This window comes from Hirundo rustica, chromosome 2 (assembly GCF_015227805.2).
Source record: "Hirundo rustica isolate bHirRus1 chromosome 2, bHirRus1.pri.v3, whole genome shotgun sequence".
In the NCBI taxonomy this organism is placed as follows: domain Eukaryota; kingdom Metazoa; phylum Chordata; class Aves; order Passeriformes; family Hirundinidae; genus Hirundo; species Hirundo rustica.
Window position 1 is genome coordinate 93,323,290 of NC_053451.1, and position 21,984 is coordinate 93,345,273.

Below are 21,984 nucleotides of genomic sequence, written 5' to 3' on the forward strand. Positions count from 1 at the left end.
TACAAAGAAAATGAGATTCTATTTCCCAGCGGGAAAGCAGAAATTAATTCATAAGTCCAACACCCTGTTTATTAGTTCCACTCACCAGTAATGGACACAAAACAAATCTGTGCGACTTGGGGGACTGGTTACTGTGGGAGAGCATTAAACATGAATAGTGAAGTCACTGATCCAACATGCAGTGGGCTGAAATTGGCTGAAATATGTTCCCAGCAAGTATTTCTTGAATACTTATAACAACAAAATACAAAACCCCCCTAAACTGTTCCAACTGGTTTGTTAACGATAATAGCCCATCATTTGGGGGATATACTGCTTGCCATAACTGTTTGTCCATCCCACCTGCTGATGGAAGAGAGCTCTGGCTGAGTGGACAGATGTTTTTCTGCTAACTTTGACAACACTTGGGTCCACGGTCCTTGACCAGAGGAACTAATTAAGTAGTGAAATCAGCTCTTTGTAAGACAAGAGGAAAGAAAGGGTAGAACAACTGAAGAACATGAGGCACTGATTAACTCACAAGTGTTTCCTGTATAATGCAAATCATTAATGCTTAATGGTCTCTGAGACTAATAAACCAGAACCATAAATATAACAATATCCCAAATCAGATTTGAATCCTACAGGATCTTTTTTTTTTTCTTTCTTCATTGATTGTTCAGTCTGTAGGAATAATTTCTTTTATTTCTTATTTACTGATCTTTAAATGTTGATTCTATACATTACAACTGAACTTAGCTGGCAGGTTCTTTGTAGAAGGGGTAATAGTGAAAAAAAAAAAAAAAAAGAAAATAGCTCTCCTCGAGTACTGAAATGTGGAAAATTTGCCAGAATTAGCACAAACACAGACTACAATCAGCCTAATATTAAATGAACACTCACTGTATCTATCCTCCGCCTGTTAAACTACTAATTGATGTGCTACTGATGAATAAAAGGGCTGCCATTTCAGCCATGAACTCACTTCACCGCTGCGGTTTACTGAGAGCCCCAAGCTGCTGAGCTCATTACAGATCCCTTCACTGAACTGGCTTTACAGGCAATTTTGTGAAGGGGCAGCATCAGAGCTAGCCCACTGATTGGGACTCCATTGGCTCAGCGGGGCTCCAGGAGCTCAGGGGAGAGAGCACAGCACTGAGATAAAAATACGTCTTTGCCTCTGTAGTGCCACGAAGATTGCCTGGCTGCAGTAATTGGGAGGGACCTGGAGATCTGGGTGGTATTTTAGGCTAATCTCGAGGTGGGACCTCTGCAGCATGTATGTGGCTCTGAATATAATCTCCTTCAGCATCGTCATTTATACCATTGCAGGCATTTACAATCAGAACCATCCTTGATTGACTCATGGCTGTCGCTGAACCTTAGACTCATCTTGTAGGAATGAGGGGGGATGAGGGGGAAGTGAAATGGCTGTGCACTGAACACAGTGAAATTTTAATGTGGTGTTGAAGTTATAAAACGGGACAAATTGCCCTGGCAGCACCAGGGCTTACTAGGACTTCTTAGATATATAGTCCTTTCTCAGAAACTGACTGTAAAGTTGCACAACCCTCTCTGTTGAGATTTATTTTTCGGTCCTGTCGTCTTTCCCTCTGTAATCTTAAATTCTCTGAACAACCTAGTCCTAATATCAGCTATCCCACCTGCATTTAGGGCCCAAAACTCCAACATTTGAAAACTGGGTGGTCAGAGGAGTTTGTGTTTCTGCTCATCCTTCATGGACTTGGTAAGGCAGAAGGAAATTGAGAAGAGAGAAAAAGAGGAGGAGTGTAAGAAACAGTGACAAACTGAAAGAATGCATAAAATCAACAGAAGCAGAAGTTAAAAGTACGATAGGAGAAGCTAGAAGAAATACTCAATCATGGGAAATATTGAGCAGCTAAGCATTTTTTGATTAAGTAACACACTGGACTACTTTGCTTGCTTGTTTGCTTACTTCAACAGATATACAATTTTACAGGGTATTGCTTGTTTTACTAGTAAAATGTATTTCAGCAAAACAGAGTATGTCATTCCTCCTTTTTTTTTTTTTTTTTTTTTTTTTATTAAGCAACTTCATAAAATACAAGCACAATTAGGTGAGAAATGCCAATTGCTCATCCATTGCATGAAATAATCTGTGCCATCAACCAGTCTACCAACTGTCAATCACAGGCTGAAATACCTAAAGTAAGTTTTGTAAGTCTTTTTACACGTTACTACAACATTTTCATGAAAAAGTTGCAGTGGAGATTTTACAGCATGTATGAAGTATAACAGTATAATTACTCAAAGAAAATGCAAATTTGGTTAATTTTAATGTGTTATTTTTAGCCCCAAGCAAAGTGCTTTGCAAACTTCAGTGCAACATTTCTTTGCACAACATCAGTTCTCCAACCATGCTGCTGCAGTGATCTTAACATTGGGTATAACCACTAGGCAGCCTTCCAAGAGAGAGATGAAGAACAGTGCCCTCACCCAAAGCAAGACAGAAAATTTCAGGATATTAAAGCACATTTGCAAATAAATGAAAGGAGAAGGTTTCTAGATTTTGAAATGGCACCTCTTTTCAGGCCACTATATCTCTATTTTGAAACCCCAGTGAAGAGGTTGATGTCTGTAAGTGCTGAAGGCACAAACACCTTTTATTTTCCCATTAAGGCCCTGCATCTGAAGCTTTAGCCCTGAAGTAATATGTCACTTTTTGGTTTTTTACAGTTGTTGCTAGTTATTTCTAATGCCTTTATGACTAATATAATTCTAATAAGAACACATGCCACTGTTCCAGTTTTAAAATAGTATTAATTACACACAGCTGCTCAAGAAATTCTGGCTATGAACCTAGAGGATGTTTGAAAGATTTCAGAGGAGAACAAGCAGCACAGTTAAAAGACAGGAAAGCATAACTGGCAGAGTATGTAGAAGAAAGGGAAGGTATTCAGCCTAGATAAATCATATTACAGCCCACATTAAAGAATGAATTGGCCATGTACTTTCTCTGTGCAGGCCAAAGGATAGCTGTAGAGGACTCTTCAGTCTATCAGGAAAAGGCATTTGTGTTGCACTGCACCTGGAAGTTGCAGCTAGACAAATTTTTGCATAAAGAAAGGTCAAAATGGTCAGTGGTGATGACAATTAACCATTGAAATTGCTGAAAGTTGCTGTGAATTTTTCATCCTTGACGATTCTCCAAATAAAACATGTTTCAAAAGTATACTTCATTTTAACCACAGGCTTTTGATTTGAAAGCAAAATTAATTCAGGAAAGATCAGAGGTATTCATAGACCTAACACCAATAATATTTGCTACGTGCATAAAATGTAGTGCAAAACACAGCAGTGGGCCAATCATTCCATTTTACTGTTCAGTTAAATTCTATCCAGAGAGCCGTTGGCAACATTTTGTCCAAGGTTTTGTGCAAAACTGCCACTGATGCAGAGCAAGAAAAGGGAATTGCAGGTACATCCTGATTTCAGATCTACAGAAAAGAGTATAATTGACTTCAGTGGGAGCTGGTCCAAGGTCTTACTGAGGATTTGAGAAAACAGAAACTTTTTTTTTTTTTAGCCTCATGTGTAAGTGGGCAAAGGTTTAGAATATTTATAAAGGCTTAGAATACTTCTAATTACCATGGGGTTTATTGTGTCAGGCAGATAAATTTTCTGTGATCTCTCAGGTGTAAAGTTAGGGATAAACTTGGGTATTTCAGAAGAAGAGATGCAGCCCTATCACCAAAGCTAAAAGCTATTTTGTCTATAGCAAATTATTTAGTTTAAATCTATTAAAAGTGTACAAAATGAGTCTAGAATTTACTTTTATACATTAAAAATAACTCTGAGTATGGAAATCTTGTCATGATGTTTTTACCAGATGAGACAGAGAATGTAATTCTGCTTCCATTTCTTCTTCCCTGATCACATAGGGTAATACACTAACTTAAAATTTTGAATGTCATATACTTTTGATTGAATGTGGTTCTGAAATCTGAGTTTTTAGTAGAGCCATGGACTCAAATTTCTGATCCTGTAAAAGCCCAGAAGATAAGGGGCCAATGTGTATGTCTCAATACACTGATAGCTGGATAGTTGTGGACCTAACGAAGGGTTGTTGGTAAGAACAGTCTATGAGAAGGAGCCAGGATGTGGCTGGAGAAATGAACCATATAAAGGCAGAGTGTCACCGTGAAACACAAAGAAATCACACGAAGACAAGAGATTTCTGCAGAGGTTCTTCTGATCCAGCTTCCAGCTGAAAGGGCGGCGAGAAGAGACCCCTTTGTTTATTCTTTTACTTTTATACATTTGTGAGTCTAGGAGAAGATTGGCTTTTTGGGGTTTCCACCCCTCAGCCTCAGTGGCCAGACCAATTGTCAGTTACAATTGTTTTCAGGTTAGAAATATGCAAACAAAGGACAAAGAATGAAAAACAAAGGATTTGTTTATATTACTTCTGTGGGAAAGGTAGAAAAACTGCTCTAATATTCTACAGTAACTAAAAGATCTGACTCCATTTATGAAAATCAAAAGGCTAATAAAAAAACTCAGAAAAACCAGGGTAACAGCAGGGCACCATTTTCCTTGGACAAGTACCCTTGTTCTGACTCCTGGAGAAAAGCACAAGCAAGTGCAACTATGAAATCAAGAACCAGGCGTGGCCTGTTGACCAAAGGCCAACCCAGTAGGGGAGGATCAAGGCCACAAAAGACCCCGAAGCCCACTTACCTTTTCCAGAAAAGTCTAGTGGAATGAAATGCCCATGATAACTAATTTGTGTAGAAAGTGAGAAACGTAGCTCCAGGTTGGAAAAACTTGTCTATAAAAAGATGGCCCTCTTAAGCCCAGTCAGCATTCCCTTAGGACCCTGGGCAACCCATCAGCTGGATCAATGTTGGAGCCAGCACTTGTGGTCTTTCTTTTTTTCCTTTCTCCCCTTCTTTCTCTCTCTCTCTCTCTCTCTCTCTCTCTCTCTCTCTCTCTCTTTCTGTTTAAACCTCCTCTCTTTTCTTTGACCCTACCTATTATTCAAAATGTACCACGGTGTGTTTATGCAGTAGGATAAGGGACTTAGGTATTGATTTCCAGACTGTGTGTATAATTTACTAATAAAACCTGGTAAGTTTTTGCAGACCTCTGACTTTTGTAATTCGTTTTTGAGCACGGGAATCTATGAATCTCAGGTTCTCGCTTCCCTTTTAAGGTGGGACGCCACAGGGCTCTGTAAACATATATTTTCTGTATATGAAACCAAAGAAAGGGGTAAAAATATATTTAAAAGAAAAATCTCACAAGGTCTTAGATTCTACTGAAACTGTAAACTCTCTTTTTACTGACAAACTCTGAATTTTTTAGATTTCACAGTGTCAACTTCTCCTAGCACAATGAGACAAGCTGTACTTATACAGTGAATGACCCGATGAATTCTCTTTAAAGTCATGCTGAAGTGAAATCTGGACAATAAATTCCAAAGACGCCTAGTATATAGCGGCGGAAAATAGCATCCTGAATGTGTTAGTATGTACAAAGCTTGCTTTTTAAAACTGGTTCATTGTCTGCTTACAGGATCATGATGAGTTGTAGATGCAAGAGGCATCTTTTTTTTAATGCTTTCTAGTACAATACAAAATATAAATCCCATATAAGTCTGTTTTGCCACTGGGTCCTGCATTTTTCACCCACCTGATACTCCAAAAATGTATGGAACACACAAGAAAGATTGGAAGGAGACATAATCTTAAGTGACTGCAGCTCATTTGCTTTGGTAAAGGCAAGGCCTGCGCATAAAGTTCCCGCTCCTGTGAGTTATGGGTCATTTGCTCATTAACAAAGTGACTAATCCAGTAGTGAAGAGGATGTCTACTGAAAATAAATTACATTATACTACTGACTGCTGTGACGGATTCTTTATATGCTCTTTTTGTTATCGTTCAGAGGAGCCCTTTTACCCAACCCTTGGTGTTGCTGCCATGTTATGAGGAATTTTATCAGAGCAAACAGGAGTCTTCATGAGGCAAGAAACAATAGAACAAGCAGGAAATAAATAATAACCAGATAACCAGGAAACAGCACTTACACAATAGATGTTCAGTCATTAGTTTGAACTGTCGCATTTGTCCTGAAACGATCAGAACAACCACAGTGGAGCTGCAATAGTGAAGTTCACGATAAATCCACACCTATGCATTTAGAAGGCCGCTTCAGGAGAGTTAGAGGAAGAAATAAGAATATCAAGGGCTAAGCTGATGTTGAAGGTAGGTGAGCTGGGAAACATTTCCAAGCATTTAAATTCCATAACATTTTAGAAGCACTTACTACTGAAAAGAAACATTGTTTCACTTACCCACCATTTATGATGGCCTAACACTGATAGGGTAAACTGGATAGGATGTTTTATCACTAAGGGGTTTCTTTCCCCACAGGTTTTCTTCCCAGATGGAGTTTAATGAGGCAAGCCTGCTCAGCCATTTCAGTCCAAGTAACAGGCAAAAGATGGTTTCAACACATTAAAAGATCTTTCTGCCACTGTCTGATCACTGATAAAATTTTATAAATTATAGATGGTTTAACCAAGCTATGTTGATCCTGGATATTCAAATTCATAATATTTATGCAAACACTGTAAACTCTGAAAACTAGGGTCATTTATGACGAGATTTTTTTTATAATTTAACCTGTTCAGTGCATAGAGGATGAAGAAAAATGATGAGTAGATTCAAGTTTGCTTTATTGCCTATTGATGCTTATGGACACAAAAGGAGTCTACATTACATTTCTAACATTCTGACTGCTTCTTCCACTTTGGTTTTTCTTCTGTACCTCTTTTGCAAGAGATACTTAAAAGGAACTCTACCAGTCTGTAAGTAAAACAACCTCTAACCGTTCTGGTTGCTTTTCTTTGCAGCTCTCAGAGTCAAAGCTAAGTTTAATAGGAGTTAATGTGAGTCATCACCAGGAAAAAAAAATCTTTTTTTTTTTTTCCTGTACATGTTACATGTTGCAGTACAAAACAGCGAGAGATCTGAGTTTTCAGTTGTGGTTGTTTATGACCCTCTTTGGTAAATGAATTGCTGAATTTCTATTTATGTGCTTAACAACTGGAACACTCTCCATATATTACTGCATAAAAAGTCCTCCTTCATCAGTTTCTTCCAAGTTACACACAAGCCTTGATCAGTGAAGGTATGGGATTTCTTTCCTGACATTTATTGAATAACTATTATTTCAATTATTTTGCTTGTTTCAATGAATTTGTCATACATTGTATTTTACAATAGATTCTTTTTTCACCTGTTATTTACATAAAAAATTCAATGCTGTGTTGCTAGAAATAAGGCAATGAATGCATACATGTAAAATTGAGATTTGCCAAAAAATCAAAAATGAGTGGGAATATACTAGAAAATGCAATTTTTTGTGTTGCTATCAAATTGCATTTATCTGTAAGAAATATTTAAAATTAAAAGTATTGCCATAAAAAGTAACCTTGAGCATCTCTGTTCAATCATTTGTAATTCTTTCCAAGTCAATCTGGTTTCACAGGAAAAGAAAGATGTAGCAAAAAATAACCTTTTTCAGCCTAGTGGCAAGAGGCACAGAGGTGTAAAAGCTCTTGAACCACAGCCCACCAGAGTCATTATACAGTGACATCACTTGGGTTGGATCAGGCCTTGAGCAAAAGATATTTTGAATTAAATAGATGTGAGCCCAGAATCAAGTTCAATATACAGGTGCTGTATCAATTGCACTGAAACGTTTCTCTGTTTTAGTAGGAACAGAGAACAATTCGATCAGTCTGCATCACTACCTATAAAACAAGTCGCTCTTCCAAAGAAATCTGAGTAGCTGACAGTTTGCTCCCCAAAACTATTTCCTTTCACATTTTCATCGAAGCTGTAATTCAATTTAGAAAAAGAAAATAAATAAATACCCCAAACAGGTTTTTAGTAATATTTTTATAGTTCAAAATTCTACTCTGAAAAATGAAGCAGGAAAACCACAATGCTATATATGCAAATAGAATTAAAATACCTGAAGTTTTGCTTCTCCATGGTGTAGACATTACACAATAACCGACAGGAACTTAAATTTCATCATTATCATGCATTTGTAGAGTTTCTCCAAAAGTTACCTCGATAGTTAACTTGGGATTGCTGACTTAGATCACCATACAGTAATTAGCCAGAGTTAAAATTACAGTAAAATTTGAAAGAAAATGAATCAAGTAATACAATACATGGTGTAGTATTTTTTCCATGGGCAACTCAACTGAAAATCTTACAGTGCATGAATTATCAGGGAAGAAATTTGCTTTGATTGTACTAGTCTGTTACAAAACTGTCTTTGAATTAAGGTAGCAATGCAGTAGGTGCTAGCTTCACTGAAAATAGTATCTGTGGGGGGTTTATACCTAATTTGAAGACGGATTTCGCATCAATTTTTATTGTAGCAATAAAAACAGTAAAGGTTTTGAGGACTGCAGGTTGTCTCATAGTTTTCTGCTGCTTTGGAGGAGTGTGATTAGTTATATATCACTCACACGTCTTACAGTAAAATAATTCCTTGAAAGGCTAGAATAAATCCTGAATAAAAAGAATTAATGCAAACATTTCAAAGCAATTCTATTCCTTATCTGAGTATGAGGTGAAACAAAAAAAGGAGGAAGGAACTTATTTCAGCAGAAAGGGGTTCTTGTCTCTTCCTGGCATCTCTGCCCTCCAGTAATTTTTGATTTCATAACGGGGAGTTTTGATCATTTTTTCCTGATGGAGAATTGATGGTTGACTATCTTTTCCACAAAATTTTAAACAGAAACAGGAAGAATATGAAAACAAGACAAAACAAAACCTAAGCCCTGTATGCTCCATTTGCTGAATATATGGTTTTCTTCCCCCAGTGTGTGTGTGTGCCAGATGGCACTACACTGGGCTGGATGATAATAAACATGAAAAATACAGTCAGTGCACAAGCAGAGATATCTGTGGCTGGAAGTACCAGGTCTAGGGCTGGTAGAGGAATGGGGCAGAAGTTCCAGCTGTGAGAGAAAAGCAAAGTTCAGCTTCTCAAGGGAGGAGCTGATCTTGTTTCCAATTAGTTCCGCCCACCTAAGTTGGGCCACTGGGAAAGGAGGTTGCCCCTGCTTATCTAAGCACCCTGCCTGAAGGGCAGATCTGAGGACATTTCCCTCCCAGTAGAGCTAAGGTCATTAACCTGGGGTGGTGGGAATTGGTTGGTTCCAAGAAGGGACAAAAAGTCTGAGTGGAGGTGGCTAACCCATCTTTGGGCTCTCATCCCTGGTGTGTGAGGCTGGCAGGCTGCTGAGAAGGGGTAAAGTCCAGCTGGCAGCACAAATTTAGAATTGGGCTCTTGTAGGAGAGGGACGTGTCTGGGTCGAGAGTGATGACATGACCTTGTGGGCCCCTGTTTCCCATCCTTGGTCTGCACCCTGAGGACATCATCCATCTCACCATCAGCTGGGATTTGTGGTGGCCACAAGGAGTCTCTCAGCTCTACATAGCCCCGTGGCAACATCTACATGGGAGGCATGACAAGAAGCTGCTCCTCTTTGGAGTTCCTCCTTCACAACATCTTTCTGGAAGTGCTTCTGCAGAGAGCCAGACGAAGATGCATTCACGCTAACAAGGCATTTGCTCTTGTCCTCTGTGTAGGCACTGGCTTCACAACATCGTTTGTCCTCTGGTTTTCTGCATTCAAGTCAGTAATACCCAGACCTGAAGCATGTCTGAGACTTCCTAGAACATAGATTTTGGGGGATCCATTTGTCCAAGAGGTAAAGTTTTGAGGTGTTAAGTGAACAAATCCGTGGCAGTGAAGGATGCCTACAGTGCATATCATTTCCACTGAAATATTTGTGTGAGACACATAGCAGCCTGAGTTCTTGCATTACTCATTTGACACCTGGGCTGATGTAGTTGAAAAGAGGCTTTCTTTTAACGTAGTAGTTATCCTTGGAAAACTCTTTCCAAGGTGAGGGGAAGGATCTTCCAGACAGAAGATGAAACAGTACCTACGCATTAATTTATTTTCCCCATTCAATTTCCAGCTCTCTTTGGTTTTCTATGTTACTCTCATCTTTTCCTTCTTATCCACCACTGCATTCTGAAAGGGGCAACCTTAATTTTGTGAAGCCAATCAAATCAGAGTGTATAGTTATTTAGTTTTTAAATAATTCCATCTTCTGATTCCTTTGTAATTTATGTGATGATGTTACAGAATGCATTAACCAAGCTAAAGGGAAAGAGCCAGTTTAATGGGTAGGAAAGAAGCACTGAATTATTCTTGGTCCTGCAAAGAATGTGTTTAAGAGTTACTTAACTCAGCTCTCTTAGACCAATAAAACTTTCTTCTCTGCTCCTGCATGAACCCTAAACAGTCTGCACTGAAGGGTGACCACTCTCATCTGTGATGCTGTGTCTATGTTGTAGGCAGTGTCCACCTCTGTAGGCTCACTGGTGTAAGATTGTCCTTGGAGACAAAGTTTTGGATTCATTGACTCCTGTGAGATTAGAGACTGGGAAGTGGAAACACAACCCCCAGCATTTTTAGATATCAATGGCACAGACCTTTGCTCCTGGAGCACAGGCTCCTGACATGAGGGTGGAAGGGAAGGGCGTTTCCTCTGCTCACCACATGGTGATCACAAATGTCACCTACAGACAAAAGAAAATGAAAGGGAAGAATAAGTGAAACAAGGGCAATGATTTAGTCTCTTGAAAATGCACATTAATCATCTGACAGCCCTCAGCTTCACTGAACTGAAAGTTCGTTTCTCATGGCAGAGCTAACTTTAGGACCACGAGGCAAAGCCGGAGAAGGGCTGGCAGCAATATTCAGGAGCGACAACTACATGAGTGTATTAAGAAACAGAGTATTCACAAAAACTCCTAAAGGACCCACAAATAACCAGCTTAGTTGCTGGTTTAATCTCTCGCAAAAACATTGCTTCACTCTTTTACAGCCGCGCGTATCTGAATTTTTGGAAGCGATTGTTGATAAGTACTTCACTGCTCACAGCGACATTTCCGCGGCGTTTGCTCATTAGAGTGCCTGAAAGATACCCGACAGAAAATAAGTAAAATGCAACTTAAATCATCATCCGATTTGACGCTAAAAGCAACACGAAAGGCGAGGCGTTCACTGAGAAAGGCGTCAGCTGCACCGCAGTTAGGAGTGGAGCGAGCGGGGTTGCGGGATGTGAGCGGGCAGTGTGGCTGGGATCCCAGTCTCCAGTTGTGGTGGTACCTTTTTTTTTTTTTTTTTTTTTTTTTTTTTTTTTGGGTGACTTCGAAAGATGTCACAGCAAAGTGAAATCTTTGTGGAGGGCTGATCATGCATTCAGACTGTAGAGTTTTCAAAATGTGATGTTTTGCAATGATGGCATTAGAGTAGCAACCAAGGGTCCGAGACAGCAACGCCTGCTGCAGCTGGGCTTCGCTTTGAAATGCCCAAGACAATGGGGGCCACTGTTCTTCATCGCTTCGCCTTTCCATTCCATTTGCATAGTCTGTTCTGCCTGATTGACCAGCTTGAGCTGTCCAAGGGACCAGCATTGTTCACAGATCACTTCAAGATGGCACAGATGACAAGATTCAGGTGAGAGATGAAGTGGGATGATTCTCTAATGCCATAAGAAAAAGCTACCCTGGGAACTTTTAGCTCAAGTTAAATAATTCGAGCATTTAAGCAGTTAAATTTTTTTTTTTCAAGAAACAGATTATATTTGGAAATGCGCTGCCATGACACACAAATAAGTAATAAGAGGTTTGTGTGTTTCGTTGAGGTGTTTTGTTTGGGTTTGGTTGTGTTGGGGAGATTTTATTTTCTGTTTTGTTTCTTTGTTTTTGGTGGGTTTTTTGTTGTTGTTGTTGTTTTTGTTGTTTTGTTTTGGTTTTTTTTTCCTTTCTTTCCATCCCAGACCTCAGCTTCCTTAGGCTAGGATGCGAATCGTGCCACTGGAAACTTTCGTGAATAAAAGTTTGCTTACAAAAAAAACCCACAAACAACAACAACAACAACAAACACTAAACAAAGAAAAACCCCAAACCAAAACAAAATCTTAAGTCGAATATAAATAAAGCTCATCATAGAGGTGTGTTTTTCGATTCTCTGATGCCTGCTCCGTAACTAAACGCCAGGATTACTCAGTTAAGGTGCACAAAGCGCTTTCGCTCCTCGGAAGGCGCAGAGCGCGGCGCGCTGTCAGCCAGCCCTGCTGCGGCCGGGCGGGACGGCGGTGGCCTCAGCCCGGGCTCCGGGCGGGCAGCGAGGGGAGAATGGAGGACTCTTCACGAGGAAGTTGTTAACTCTCTGCTGGCACAGATTCACGGCTGAAATGTCATGGTTTGAGCTGGGCTTTTTTCTATTTTTTTTCTTCCCCCCCAACCCCCCCCCCCCACCCCTCCCCCCCCACGTACTCGAGTAAACACACACACACACACGGTAGCGCCCCTAAAATGAGTTTCATTTGACACCGATGTTTTGACTTCATCTCAAAAAGACAAAATCTTTGTCGTGCAAGTATATTTTCCCTGGAGGTTTTCCAGTACAATTTGCTATAATTTCTTTACACCTAACGGAACCGATGGGATCTGAGCAGTAAAACACATTCCCACAGTAGTTTCTCTCTCTCGCACTCTCTGTTACCCTCCTGGGGCTCAGCTCACTCTCTAGTATAAATATTGCCAATAATTGTGCTAATACAGTGATTCTCGGAAGGCAGCAGAATTTTCTTCTGCTGGTGTATCAGACCTAAAGCCATGCGACTCCTGCTTAATCTCTGGGTGTATTCTCTCCTAGCTGCTCGTCTTTCCCCTGCAGAGGCTAATACACTTAATTACATGACTTACAAGAATTGCCAACAAGGTCCCAGGGGCCGCTAAAGACCGACCGCAGCCCGACGAGTAAGGTGCGTCCGTCTGCAGCACGGACACCTCGAAGGGAAGGCGCCTTCAGCAGGACTCGGCTCTTCAAAATCATCCCAAATTCCAGGCCCTTCTTCACCGTTTCACACACCCCCCCGTCCGTGTCGCGTCCCGGCCCCAGGCTGGTTTGAGGGGTGCCGTCGTCCCCACTCTCCCTCCCCCCCGAGAAGGCGGCTAAAAGCTGCAGAGGAAACTTAAGTGGCTCTGGAGTTTGTTTAATTTCCCTCCAGTGTTTACTGATAATTCGAGAGACGCTTATCTCGGGGAATATAACGATTAATACAACCGCAGGTTTCCAGATAAGTGATTGTGATGGAGATTGTTGGCGAGAAAATAGACAATTATCCGCTGTTAGCTTTACATAAAGATCGCATTAACTTGAATTAGTTATCAGACAAAAGAACATCAGAAAGCTGCACCTTTCTGCCAAGGCAACCGCTTGCAGGCGGTGTGCTCCGCACAAGCAAACGCACCGCTGCCTCCCCAGCATCTCACAAGCATGAAAGGGGCGGCGGGCTCCGGGCCCGGGGGGGCCCACGGCACCGACACGCCGCGCTCCTGCGGAGGCACGGCCGGGCCGAGGAGCGGGGAGGGCGAGCCCCGGGGCCGGGGGATCGATTTAATATCAGCTGCCCGGCCGGGCCGCTTTCATTTCCATAGGGCGAAATTAACATGGACGTGGGGCAGGCGCTGGGGCGGGGGCAATGCGCCCGGGGAAGAAGCGGCGTGGCTGATCGCCAAGGAAACCTCGCTGAAAAGGAAGGGTAGAGCATGTGGCTATTAAAACCCCGACACAATAATAACATTAAGGGAAAAAAAAAAAATAAAACCATAATGATAACTTGGAGGCAGCTCGTTATTTGCATATGAAACCAGCGGCCAGAAGCGCGACGGTCCCCTTGCCGCATTATGTGCTCGGCAGTCCGAGGTCGCTCCCCCCCAGCAAGACTGAAAAGCCTTTTGATTATTTCTCCTCTCCCTAGGAAAGGCTGATTCCTCCGTAATTGATAGCGGGAAGGGCCGTAATTAATTTTTCAGGGAAGTAAAGTGCAGCTTCTTCTCTCGGCTGGAGGGGAAGGGCTGAGAGCGAGGAAAGGGGGCGAGGGAGCGGAGGCGAGAGGAACTCCTTCCGAGAACCCCTAATTAAAAGTAATCACGCTTCACCCTCTCCGGCACCAAGACCCCCCTCGAGTCCTCGCCACCCCCTCGCTCGCCGGGGAGGCAGGAAGGGCAGGGACCGTGGGCTGCTTTCACCGAGTCAGAAAGCATTCACCAAGCGTTTGTATTGCGGGAGGTTTCTGTGGGAATCGGGTGGCTCGAGTAATTGGGAGGGGAGGAGGGTGCACTCTCGGCTGGCTTCTCTCTGGAATTAAAGGCCGTCTTCAAAATAGGGTGTTTGTTAGAGAACTTCAGCTGGGAGGAAACCTGCCATTTCGGATCAGTGCGTTTTCTGTGCTGGTTTTCCAGATAGACCCTTAGCGCTGTGTTTATCTGGGGAAGGGAAGAGGAATAGGAGAGAGGGAGGCTTTTCGTGCGGGGTGGGGCAATGGGGGAAAAAGTGGCGAGGGGCTTCAGGCGGCAGGCTGAAGACTAGCAGATGCTGGGGTACAAATCATTTCGGGGGTGCAGGGGCACCTCAGGTTCGTGCCTGAGGCAGCCGCGAAGGGAGCGGAAAGGGGATGCCAGGTGACACGGCTCTGCTCCCATCCGGGACGGAAAGCTCGTCCCCAGCTTTGGGACGTGCCGCTGCCGCCGCTGGGTCCCCGCTGAATGGAGCGGATAATGATCCCCGGTTCCCAAGGCAGGCTTGCTGCTGCCTGGTGAGCCTTGGATTTGTGTGGTCCAAGCCTTTCCCAGCTTGTCCCATTCTGTCACCGGGATAAGGGGCTCCCTCGGCTCGTTTGCACCTGCGTCGCTTTTGGCTCCTTCAGGAATGCGCTGAAGCTTGTAATCAGCTTTGTGAAGCCATTGAGTGCACGGCTGAGTGAAACTTCCAAAGCTCGCAGAAAACTGGCCCGCTGAATAGGAGTCAGCATGGGGCTTCTCTCCAAGCCCCTGGCCTGCCAAATTCCAGCAGAGCCCCTCACAATCAGTCCACACAAGCTTTACTGCTCTCCCCACACTGAGAGAAGCGAGAAAAGAAAAGCTAAAATACCAGTCACCGAGGTTAGCGGTTTGTTCCCAGATTAATGGCAAACGCCTCTCTGCCCGATGCTAACCAATTCACTCGGGTGATGTGTGTACATATATATACATATATATATAAAAGTATATAAATGTGTGTATAAGATATGCGCGCATATGAATATGTATGCAAGCCTATGTCTATAACGGGAAAAAAAAAAAAAAAAAAAAAAAAGGGAGAGTTATTAAAATTGTATGTGACCGCAGAAGTTCTTGTGGCAGCAAACAGGTAGCAGGCTGTTTTGTTATCCCATGGGTCACGCTATTCTCGTCTCAATCTTTTCTGCAACCGTGTGGTTTTAAGACTCTGGATGAGTGTGACTCTCATCTGCAGTCTGATTTCCCATCTGGAGGGGCTTAGCACCAAACAGAACTCCAGAGGACAGCAAAAGAAAATAACAGGCAGGTAAAAAAAAAAAAAAAAAAAAAAAAAAAAAAAAAAAAAAAAAGAGAGAGAGAGAAAGAGAGAAAAAAAAAAAAATCACCAATTCCACCATCACTAAACCTACTTCAGGATAACTCAAGAGGACTAAGGCTCTGGGGTACTCGCAGGACAGGTTTGCCATGCCCAAGGCTCACGGCTACCCCATGGTCCTCAGCTTGGGGGAAGAGGGGATTCTCCACTGCGGCCCAGATCACTTCCTCACTGGGGAAAAGCGTTCAGGAAAGGTCCGGCTCGAGGGAATCCCTTTATTTTGAACACCTTTAACACTTGAGACATGTATCCCTTCACTCCTACATTCCCAGCATCCGATTGCACAAGCGGGAGTGACGCTAAACAACTCGGGAACACATAGCACAACTTCATCATACCTTTCATCTCGGTTCTGTATAGGGGTGAAGATTCAAGTGTATTAGGGGAAACAATTACTCGAGTTATAAAAACACGTTCCTTTCTAAAGCAAGTCCTTTCACTGTAATGAAAGTTGTAAAATGTTCTTAAATCTAAAATTGCAAGACGAGTGCACCGTGACATCAAGTCTATGGGTATAGACCAACTGAGCAAGGCTTTATCTTCTGGTCTTGGGACTTTTTATTCCATTTACGTCCTTCTTCTTCTATATGTATCTAAAACAATGAAAACGACATTATGTCAACATTAATACTTTTTGCAAGCCCTCCTCTTGGGCTAGTATAAGGGGAGAAATTGTCATTTCCAACGTTTCCAGAGATGATGTCTCCTGAAGGTTTTAGCCATGCCTCTGAAATACGTCATGGAAATCATGTTTTCTTGACGTCCACATTGAAATAACCGCAGCGGAAGAGGAAAAACGAACTCCACAGAGCTGGTAGATGTTTCTTGTGAGTTCAGCTGGACTTTGTCTCTCTTTGCTGTCATGCTTTTGGCGTCTTCTCAATCACCGCAATTTTCAGGAATGTCCCAGAAACTGACGACGGCAGTAGGTGTTTTCGTCATTGCTTTCTGGCGGGTTTGTAGGGGCTCGTTGGAGTCTCTTGCACAGCGGGTGAATAGTTTAGCACCATCAACGCGCTGTGTTCTGATCCCCAAGTCCCTCTAAGGGTAAGGTAGCCTCCGATGTAAAGAGATAGGGAGTAAAAGCGCAGAGGATCATGTCTTGATATTGGAATCCTGACCTTTCAAACTGCTGCTACACAAAAACTTCTACAAATGGCCACAAACGGTTTAAAGCTGCATCTCTTTCTGCCGGTAAAGTTTCTTTTCTTTTTGGAAGTTTGATGTGCTATTTTCGACCGTGTTGCTCCTTCCAACCATTCTCAGTGACAAGTCATGAGGATATGCAGTAATTCAGAAATTAGTGAAATTTTATTCTTGGTGGGGGCGTTGGATTAAGAGGCTGGGAGAGTGTGAAACAAGTCAACGTGTAATTGTATGATAAGGCTCTCACGAGGAATTTATTGGCCAAGTTGCTATTTCTATTCCTTCCTAATCTCGTTTAGCACATTCATTCTCTGCAATCTGTCTCCATAATCTTCTGTGACAGAATGGCAGCCAATAGAAGCATGCATGTTTGGAGAGAAGAGAAAATATGCAGAGGCGTGATAAACTGATGCTAATTATCCATATTTAGGACACCGAGTGCAGAAGATCAAGGTTTACAAATAACAAACCAGAGCCAATGATGATGGCTTCCTAGTGTGGAATATATTGGAGGGGACAAGATAAGGGTTTCACATGCAGAAGAGATTTATTGGTCAAAGGGTTCACCTTCCACTTTTCCACTTTTATATAGCAGTAAATTATTTGGGCTAAATTCACCAGAACATTACTCTTTTATTTGGCAATGTGCCATGACTTGCTCTTTCTTTGTGTCCTTTCAATGCAAATCCTTGTAGTGTAACATCAGTAGATAAGAAACAAATAATTGAAGTAATAGGTAATTCCCTTTAAATTGTGCATATAGGACAGTAAGGTAATCATCTAATGTAGAATGAGACCGGAGTGTAGAGCAGATAGCTGAAAGTGAAACAATATCCATCTCGGCTATTAAATTACATTTATACTGGAGAAAAATAACCTGCAGAAGGTTTGTAGGCAGAACAAGAGACAACACTAGTCTAGTCACCCTTAGGCCATTTTCCTGCAGACTTCTCAAATTCATTTAATTTTAAAAGACGGCTTACCACCATTTTCCTCGCTTCCTCTTTCTCTCTCATTTCTTGTTTCTCGAAAGCTAACATTTAGATTAGTGACTCTGCATCCCCCCTTTTAACAAGTGTTGGCTCTGAGAAATAATAAGGGAATTCAGTTTGGCAGTATCTGTGTGGTATGGTTGAGGGTCAGTGGAGTGATCTTAGCAGTCTGCAGTAATTGTGTTGTAAAAATTCCAAAATGAGAATAATATTTGTTGAGTTTATTTTTATTTACAGGTTCAGAAAGTATTCTGTACAGTGGCAAAATTCTAAATGTTTCTACCAGCACCTTATTGTCAGGTTCAGGTAAACTGTTCTTTGAGAAATTCACTCTTGAATTGTGTATCAACGCTCCTGGTTTCTCGAATGGTATTTTTCCTGTGTTGGTGGCACGACGATGCTCCACAAAATACAGAACCCCGCTGTTGGAGCAGAAAATGCAAAGGCCCTTCCATTAGGAGCACTCTTTAATATATTTCTTCTTTGAATCTAAAAAAACCCCATTTCTTCCACGACTACTCGTTTAAGAGGAGGAAATTTTCTGACTTTTTGTTTTACTGCGGAATGACTGCGCATTTATTCCTCTTCCCCTCTGAGGTACTCCTTTAAATTGGTTTGTATTTTGTCTTTTGTGCAGGGGCAAAAATACTGCAGTACCAAGCTAAACATTTTCACAGGTTTTCTAAAAATATTTTCAAGGGCAGTCACGCTTTTTCAAATTGCCAAAAGTAGCTGACTTTCCCCAAAATGACCTGAAACGCATGGTTAGGGAAGGAAGGTAGGCAAGCAGACTGCAACTCAGGTCACAGAAGTTGCCGTTTGGCCACTAGTGGACAACAATGAAGGGCATGGTGAGTGGAGCAAGGATGTGGAGCACGACAGCCTGGGGACAAGCCGACAAGCCTGGCCCTGGGGCTGCCCGCCGCAGTGGGTGCCGGCCCAGGAGCCCGGCTCCCCGGCTCTCTGGACAGGGAACTCCCGGGTCTCGATTCGACCCCCGCTAAAATCCAGTAGGGGCCAGCCCCGCCTGTCCCACTCGGGCAGCGCCGAGTGGAGACCCCCGCAGCCTGAGTGCCGCCGGTTCTCTGACCCAAGCCACGTGAACCTTTGTCCCGCGTCCCCTCTCCAGGGACAAGAGGCGTTTATCTCCTCGGCAACGCCACAGCCCGGCCCCGGAGCTGCTCCCCGGGGACGTGGGGCTCCCCACTCGCATCCTGGCTGCCGCTACCCGACCTCCTGCTCTCTTCCCCGCTAGTCCCCACCCCGCTGCGGGCCGCCTGCCCTCCCGGCGGGGCAGCACCCCGCTCCTCCCGCGGAATGCGGGTGGGCCCGGGGGCAGCCCTGAAGCCGCTCAGCAGAAGCGCCGGGGCTGCGGCCGTGTGCCCCCCGGCTGGCGGGGCCGCGGAGGGGCGGAGGGGGCCGCTCACGCAGCCTTCTGTGGCAAACTGCTTGGCGCTATCGGGGGCTGGGAACGGGGGGGGGTGTGCGCGGGATAGGCGGGCGCTAGGCTTCATTACATGACTTTTAAACTGGTTAGTCTGATCGAGTGGATTTTCGAAGTCACGGCCCCTCAAGTCCACTATCCCCTTTGGCTGGCGGCAGAGGCGCAGGAAGCTCTGCTGCAGCTGCCTCCACCTCTGCTTTCCGTGAGAAAGATCTTTTCCTCCCTGCTCGCAGGGAAAAGGCAGACGTCTTCTACCGAAAACTCTAAGAGTTTTGTTAAAATCGGCATTTCACAGTTCCGTTTGTCGTCTCCAGAGACACTGGAAATCCCTGTAAGCCTGGCGTTCCCGCTAAACGAGGCGTGCGCACCGGCGGAGGGAATGCCGAAGGCTCCCTTTCAAAGGTTTTGTGGCTTCGCTCACTATATGGTGCCCAACGAGGGAAAGAGCTCCGTCCCAGATGTTGTTCAGCTCTTTCACAGAATAGAAGCGGAGCTTCTGTAATACTTTTCTCTGCCCGTTCTTCATGTTTTTTAAAAAAAATATTATGTCGTGCACCACAAAAGACAAATCTCCTCTGTGAATTTTAGCTCTGATTTTCTGCCTCCATGCTTGCGCTCAATTTTCGTGCCTGTGGCGAGTCCTCTTCCCCTTAGGTAATGAGCGTGTTATAATAAAAGTAGAAGGTACGACCAGACGCCTCGGTTCGACGGTACCTGAATCTGGTGTGCAGCCATCTAAGTATGGAGGGGGACTTGTATCCTGCAGCAGACGTCCGGAAAGTATGATGGGATGTTCCCAAGGACATGACGTCATTGCATATGTTTGTGAAGCAGTTGGTATCCACACACTGATTTTTATTACAGATTTTTTTTTTTTTTTTTTTTCCCACGTGTCTCATTGTTAAAGGAGATCAACAAGAATATCCTGAGGAGCAGAGACAGTGTTTTAAACTACGGACTCTGAGTTTGTCCATTTTCATGACAATAGGCTTACCTTTCAAATGTAGTATTTTCTCTTATTGGTCATCTAAGGCTGCCCCAAGACAAATGACAAATCCAGACGTCTAAATAGGAACACTTAACCGTGTAAACATGAACACATAATTTAGACATTACGAAATATATAAAACAAGCCTGAGACGCTCAGACGCATTTAGTTTATCTACCTGAAACTAACCTCTGAATAGTACAGCTACATAGCAAGCTTCTACCAACTTGTACAAAACTGGGCTCATTTGGTCACACAAGGATGCCGTTTGCAGAGCCTCTTCGTTGTTTTCCTAATCATAAATATGTGGATATATGGCACATTCATAATGATCAACTTGTCCCACTTATCTAGTCAGCTTTGGTCTGTGGCCCCTAAAACTGAGATGATGATATATTCGGGAAAATCAGGCAGAACTTTTCCCCGCAACTGCTTAGTCAAAACAAAACGATTAGGAGACTATTTGTTCCTATGTCGTGACCCAAATTTAGTGGGCTAAACATCTTGGTTGGGGCGCAGCAGAAACTTCCTCATCCTTGCTAGAAAGTTAGAAACTGAGAGGAACATGAACAGAAGAAGTGCTTTTGGAGGGAGAAAAGCATGTTCTGCTCTCATTACTTCGTTTTCGACCGTTCCATACAACACATAAGTAATGATTTGGCACGAGAGTACAGAAATTCCCCTTTTGGAAAACGCAATCTATGTCCGTATCCCTCCTCCTCACTCTTATGGCTGTTCAAAACACTGCTGAGGAGTTTTTTATGTTAAACTCCACGATTCCCGTATTCGTACTCTGTCCTAAAACATGTAGGCTTGAGCTCACCTACAGCTGTGTATTTTAAAAGACGTTTCCCACTTAATTTTCCTTTTTACGGTCCTTCAAGGTAGAAAATGCACATGTTCACCATGACTCGATCGCACAACATCTTGGGTTTTGCATTATTCCCTACATTCTGTCATCGGGAAGGGAGAGGGACAATAAAGCTTTCACCTGCCCTGTGCCTGAAAAGCAATTTAAGAGAAGGCAAGACAGATAATGCACGAAGGCAGAGATAATTTAAAAAAATCAAACAAACAAACCCTGAACAAAACACTCGACAAAAGCAAAACCTCTTTCTCTTTTCTGCTGCCCACAGGTAACATAAAAAGTAATACGGAACGTTAATCTAATCACTTGATCGAGGAATTACTCAAGATTTTTCCAGAAGATAAAGATACCCAAGGAGCAAGGAAAGAAGGAGAGGCCATGCTTGAGATATAGGTAACTCGGAAGCACTGTAGATGGTTTCAGAGCTTTCCTCATCGGGTGGAAATTGTGTTTTCTTGTCTATACTTCGTTTTGAACTCCTGTGCTTGGGGTTTAGGTCTTTCCTGGCCTTTGGCTACTTGTGTTTGTAGCTCCAAACCTAATAGCCATTCATTCTTGTAATCAGATTAGGATTGAACTATCCACTCATCAGTGTTTTTAGCAAGACAATCTTCCTATAGACTTTCTGCATTGGAGAGCTCAAAACAAAACAAACCCTTATGAAATCTGTGCGAGACAATTTTTGGGTAGGAAATAAACGTCTCCCTACTCCCCCTGCACCCCTCCCGCAACTTTACCCCCCTCCGTGGATGTATGGTGCCTTTGTTCATCACTAGTTCCTAGTTGCTATGGAGTTTTTCGCCTTGGTAAACTATATTTCACCTCCTCCCGGTGAAAGCTATTCTTTTCCTAAATGCACACTTTGCAGGCTCCGGTCCTTCCCCCCCGTGTCGGTCGCACTTCCTCAGTCCACGCTGGTCTGCCCCGGGCTAAAGCCGCGTTTTCCCACTCGGATCTCAGCTCACCCTCTAGC

At 43.1% G+C, this 21,984-nt stretch overlaps 1 long non-coding RNA gene across 1 annotated transcript in view; it reads right to left on the bottom strand.

The window, feature by feature from the left end:
- Window positions 1–1,642: 1,642 nt before the first annotated feature.
- The window catches only part of LOC131378485 (uncharacterized), a 37,601-nt gene continuing 17,259 nt past the window's right edge, over window positions 1,643–21,984 (bottom strand). The window contains exons 2-3 of the long non-coding RNA XR_009207542.1: window positions 10,557–10,643; window positions 1,643–1,722 (exon numbers count right to left, since the gene is read on the bottom strand). This is a non-coding gene — a long non-coding RNA (uncharacterized LOC131378485). The remainder of the gene's footprint in view (window positions 1,723–10,556; window positions 10,644–21,984) is intronic.